Consider the following 5,444-nt stretch of genomic DNA (forward strand, 5'->3'; position numbering starts at 1 on the left):
GAAGCCAGCAAGCAGGCCCAGACCCGTCTCCCACCAGGCGCCCTGAGCAGTCACCAGACAGCTGAGGGTCACTGAAGGCCAGCCTCCACCAAGGACATCAGCTGGCCAGGCTCTGCAGACAGGAAGCAGACTAGAAACCGTTTCAGACTAGAGATGGAAGAACAGGGCCAAAAGGACCAGTACCAGGAAGGAAGGGCCGCCAGAGCCTGGAAGGAAGGGCTGCCTGAGCCAGGAAGGAAGGGTTGGGAAGGAAGGGCCGGGAAGGAAGGGCTGGGAAGGAAGAGCTGGGAAGGAAGGGCTGGGAAGGAAGAGCTGGGAAGGAAGGGCTGGGAAGGAAGAGCTGGGAAGGAAGGGCTGGGAAGGAAGGGCCGGGAAGGAAGGGCCGGGAAGGAAGGGCTGGGAAGGAAGGGCTGGGAAGGAAGGGCCGGGAAGGAAAGGCCAGGAAGGAAGGGCCGGGAAGGAAGGGCCGGGAAGGAAGGGCTGGGAAGGAAGGGCCGTCTAAGCTGGGAAGAAAGAGCTGGGAAGAAAGAGCTGGGAAGGAAAGACTGCCTGAGCTGGGAAGGAGGGCCCGGAAGGAAGGGCCGTCTGAGCTGGGAAGAAAGAGCTGGGAAGGAAGGGCCAGGAAGGAAGAGCTGGGAAGGAAGGGCTGGGAAGGAAGGGCTGCCTGAGCCGGGAAGGAAGGGCTGGGAAGGAAGGGCCACCTGAGCTGGGAAGGAAGGGCTGCCTGAGCTGGGAAGGAAGGGCCGGGAAGGAAGGGCCACCTGAGCTGGGAAGAAAGGGCCAGGAAGGAAGGGCTGCCTGAGCTGGGAAGGAAGGGCCGGGAAGGAAGGGCTGCCTGAGCTGGGAAGGAAGGGCTGGGAAGGAAGGGCTGGGAAGGAAGGGCTGGGAAGGAAGGGCTGCCTGAGCTGGGAAGGAGGGCCCGGAAGGAAGGGCCGTCTGAGCTGGGAAGAAAGAGCTGGGAAGGAAGGGCCAGGAAGGAAGAGCTGGGAAGGAAGGGCTGCCTGAGCTGGGAAGGAAGGGCTGGGAAGGAAGGGCTGGGAAGGAAGGGCTGGGAAGGAAGGGCCACCTGAGCTGGGAAGGAGGGCCCGGAAGGAAGAGCTAGGAAGGAAGGGCTGGGAAGGAAGGGCTGCCTGAGCTGGGAAGGAAGGGCTGGGAAGGAAGGGCCGCCTGAGCTGGGAAGAAGGGCCACCGGCACACAGCAGGGCCACAGTGAAATGTGGAGGGGCACAATGTAGATGACAGACAGATGGAAGGAAAGTATGAGACCCTGAGTTCAAACCAAAGTGCTGCAAGGGGGGGGGGGGAGGAGAGAGGGGGAGGAGGGAGGGGAAGCTCTGTCCTAGCAACTTCCCAGACACTCAGTGAAGACCTGGAAGAGAATGGCTCAAAGGTCCCAGCTGAAGGACATAATAAACGTTTAAGGAAGTGGAAATGCTAATCACAATTTGATCATTACACAGTATATACATACAGCAAATGATCGCACTGTGTCCCACCCATATGCACCAGATAAGAATGAAAATGGAGCAAAGGAAGGGTGACACTGTCCAAGAAGAAATTTACTCTTTACTTGGCTTATGCAATGTAACCCTCTGTATATGGCCTCTATAGTATCAATTTAAAAATTAAAAAATAAAATAAACAAAAATGACTTTAAATTAAAAAAAAAATGCTGGGAGCTGAGTGCCAATGGCTGAAGCCTGTAATCCTAGCAGTTCAAAGTCAGCTGGGGCAAGAAAGTCTGTGAGGTTATCTCCAATTAACCACCAAAATGCCAGAAATGGAGCTGTGGTTCAAGCGGTAGAGCACTAGCCTTAAGCACAAAAGCTCAAGGATAGCACCCAGGCCCTGAATTCAAACCCCAGCACTGACACCAAAAAGAAAAAGAAAAAAAAGTCGTTGCTAAGCATGCTATGCATGGCGATAGTCGCGGCATTCAGAAAACTGGGGAACAGCTGGGAAGGGCCCTGAGTTGGAGGTCAGCTGACTGGATGGTCAGCTGTTAATACATTATTTCATTCTCTACCCACTGGCCACACTGGCGCTCCATCTTTGCAGTGAGATCTGAGAGCTTGTCCACAGGGATGCGGACAGTTCATAGCTTTGCCTCTTCCAGGAAGCATTAGCACTCTGGGCTCTGGGCTCCATTGTCCTGGGCCAGCCCTCCCCCCAGTCCCTCCTGCTGCTGCTGCAGACTCTCCACCACAGGCTCCCAATGCACCTGCTCAGGCCCGGGAATATCCTGGGACGGAATCAGGGCCCTTCTGGCCTCCCAAACCCATGTCCGCCCAGCCTACCCTCGTTTAGCCAGGGCCTGAGCCCTCTGCACACCTGCACGTATGCGCGCGCGCACACACACACACACACACACACACACACATGCACGTGCACACACCCAGAGTGCAGTGCTGGTGTCCTGGGCAAGGTGGCCCCAGTCTTCAGTCACCCACTGAGAGCCAGCCTGAATCTCAGGGGCCCGGTGGACCCTAGCCTCCCAGCCAGCTCTCCTCAATGGTGATGGGTGGGTATGGAGCCAGGGCTGGGTCCAGGTGGCTTGCTTTTATCTTGATTTGAATCTTGGAAGTTCCAAAGCAGTTGGGAGCCCACAGTGCTGCTGGACAAGCTCCCATCACTTGTCCCTACTGAGCTGACCCTTGCCCCTCCTCACCCCGGCCCCAGCCGCCAGCAGGGCTGTGCAGAGCCACTAGGAATTGTGGGAATCTCCTCCAGGACCTTCTCCTGCTTACTGAAGCCCAGGCCAGCCCTGCAGGCTCCCACTGACCAGGATGGCACCCTGCTGCCCTGGGCCCCTCACGGACCTCTGATGGGCTCTGTTGCACGGAGGCCATCCGTGAGCCCTCCTTGGGATCACAGCGGGAGGATGCCACTCAGGTAGCCATTGTAGATAATTATTCATGTTCTGCTGGCTCCAGAAGCCTGAGGGCCCCAGGGGCCTGGCTTTCAGCTCTTAAAGGGTCGCATGGGTCAGTGAGAAGATGGGATCTGATTGATGCATTTTCTATGGACTAAAGGTTTTTTAAGAAAAGTTGCAAAAGGGAAAGAGAAGCCATGCTCCAGCACAGGGCCGAGGCCTGGGCTCAGGCACTGCGGAGGGCCGCCCTCTGCTGGTCATCAGAGGCCACGCAGGCCATGAGAGCCATGGCAAAGGGAAGCCCCAGCGCTGGGCCCTGCTGAGCCCCCAGGAGGAGGACAGCACACAGAAAGTCCTTTGGCCGTGGCAGGGAAGCCACGGCCCACCATCAGCTGCAGTGGTACCTGTGAGTAACGAAGAGGCATCCAACAGCACCACGCAGCATGCACATGCAGCCATACCCCGTGAAGCAGCAAAGCACCAGCAGCGCATGGGAAAGCAGGGCCTCCCGTGCGGCTGGCACGCAGAGCAGCGCAGTGCTGTGGAAATCCGCAGGGAAGGGAGCGCGATCCACCGCAGGACTCTGCCCCACCACACCGCTCCCGGCACACGCTCCAAGGAATGTAAGTCGGCAGACACCACCCACGGCTGGCAGCAGCGCTGCTCAACACAGCCAAGCCATGGAACCAGCCCAGCCTGACTGCATGATCAAGAAGCAGGAGTGGGCCGCGTGCCAGCGGCTCACGCCTCTATTCCTATCTACTCAGGAAGCTGGGATCTGGAGGATCTCAGTCTGAGGCCAGCCATGGTAGAAAAGCCCATGAGACTTCATCTCCAAAATCACCAGCAAAAAGCAAGACAAAAGTTGTTCAAGTGACAGCACTCCTGGCTAGCAAGGTTGAGCCCGGAGCTCAATCCTCAGCTAAATTTTGCAAAGGCTGAATATCATATTTTCTCTTTTAGGCAGAATCTAGACCTAAAAAGAAACAAAGAAAAAGGTTATGACTATACATACAGAAGACTATTTGCTGTGGGCAGCGGCAGGGCGGGGTGGGGGATAAACAAGAGTGGGCGGTGGGAGGGGCAAACATGACCAAAGTACAAGGCATCCATGTGCAAAAGCATATCGTAACAAAACCCATTGTTTTGTAATGTAAAGCTGTCTAGGAGCTGGGAACGCTACCTGCCCCAATTTGGTCATTACAGCCTGGTGCCAGTATCGGGACGTAACGCGGCACCTGTAGGGTGCCCAAGCAGCTCACAGCCCCATGGTGAGATCGAGTGCAATCACGCCACGGCCAGTCCCATCACCTAGCTCCAAATCACACCCGCTCCCCGGTGCCCCGCCCGGGTACCCCGCAGCCCACTCCCCAGGCCCCCACACCCCGCCCAGGCACCCCACGGTCCGCTCCCCGGGACCCAGGCCCCGCCCGGGAACCCCCTCTTGCGGTCAGGTGCTACCATTAGGAAGGCCTGCCTGGGTGCCAACAGTCAGTGAATTTTATCCTCAAGCTCAGTCACCGGGAGCCAGGCACGGCCAGGGCCCCGTGGCCATGGTACTGAGATCATGCTCCACGCCAGTCTTCTGTTGCTTGCTGGCCTCAGGACCAGAGTCAGGGGCCAGGTATTCTCCCAAGTCAAGACAACCCATAGTTTACATCCCATTTCATTTCACTTGAAATGTAGGCTTCAATTTATTAAAGAAATTCATAAAAAAAAAACTCATGGGGGATAAACTATTTTCAAAGTATGAACAAAGGAATTAAGTGAGTGTGCCTGTGATTGACTGTGATTTAAAGTAATTCACATTGGAAGGGGAGACTAAAGTAGGAGAAATCTGACCATCTGAATTAATTTTCTTCAGTACCAACTTACCTATTTTAAATAAAAGTTCTGAAGCTGGATGCTGGTGGCTCACACCTGTCATCCTAGCTACTCAGGAGGCTGAGATCTGAGGATCATGGTTCAAAGCCAGCCCAGGCAGGAAAGACCATGAGATTCACCTCCAATTAACCACCAGAAAACTGGAAGTGGTGCTGTGGCTCAAGTGGTAGAGTGCTCATCTTGAGCTGAAGCGCTGAGGGACAGCGTCCAGGCCCAGAGTTCAAGCCCTACAACCAACCAAAAAAAAAAAAACAAACCAATTCTGGTTTTTGCTTTGTGGGAGGGAGAGATTGAGAGATTGAAGTCTGAGGCCAGACCTGGGGAAGATCTAGAGACCTGTCTCAATCAGCAATCGGTGAGGTTGGAGGCACCGGGGGTGTGCCCCCGTGAGCTCGTGGTGCTGAGAGCTGGCAAACCACGCAGACACGCCTCTGCCTGTGTCCGCTGCGGCAGTGCTGGTTATGGACAGCAGGGAGCCAGCCCTTGATACACAGCGCTGCCCCCCGGGACGCTGGCCGGAGAGCCTGGCACTAGCACTGACAAAGAATCCAAGCCGATGTGAACAAAAATGTCTCCAATGCCCAGCTCACAGGAGGCAGCAGAACAGGCACGGAAGGGCTTGGTTCAACAATTTATTCATGGACATGTGATAACGTCCCTCCCCAAAAATCTTCCCAAGAATGACAAG

This window comes from Dipodomys spectabilis, unplaced genomic scaffold (assembly GCF_019054845.1).
Source record: "Dipodomys spectabilis isolate Male_0828 unplaced genomic scaffold, ASM1905484v1 ptg000712l, whole genome shotgun sequence".
NCBI lineage: Eukaryota > Metazoa > Chordata > Mammalia > Rodentia > Heteromyidae > Dipodomys > Dipodomys spectabilis.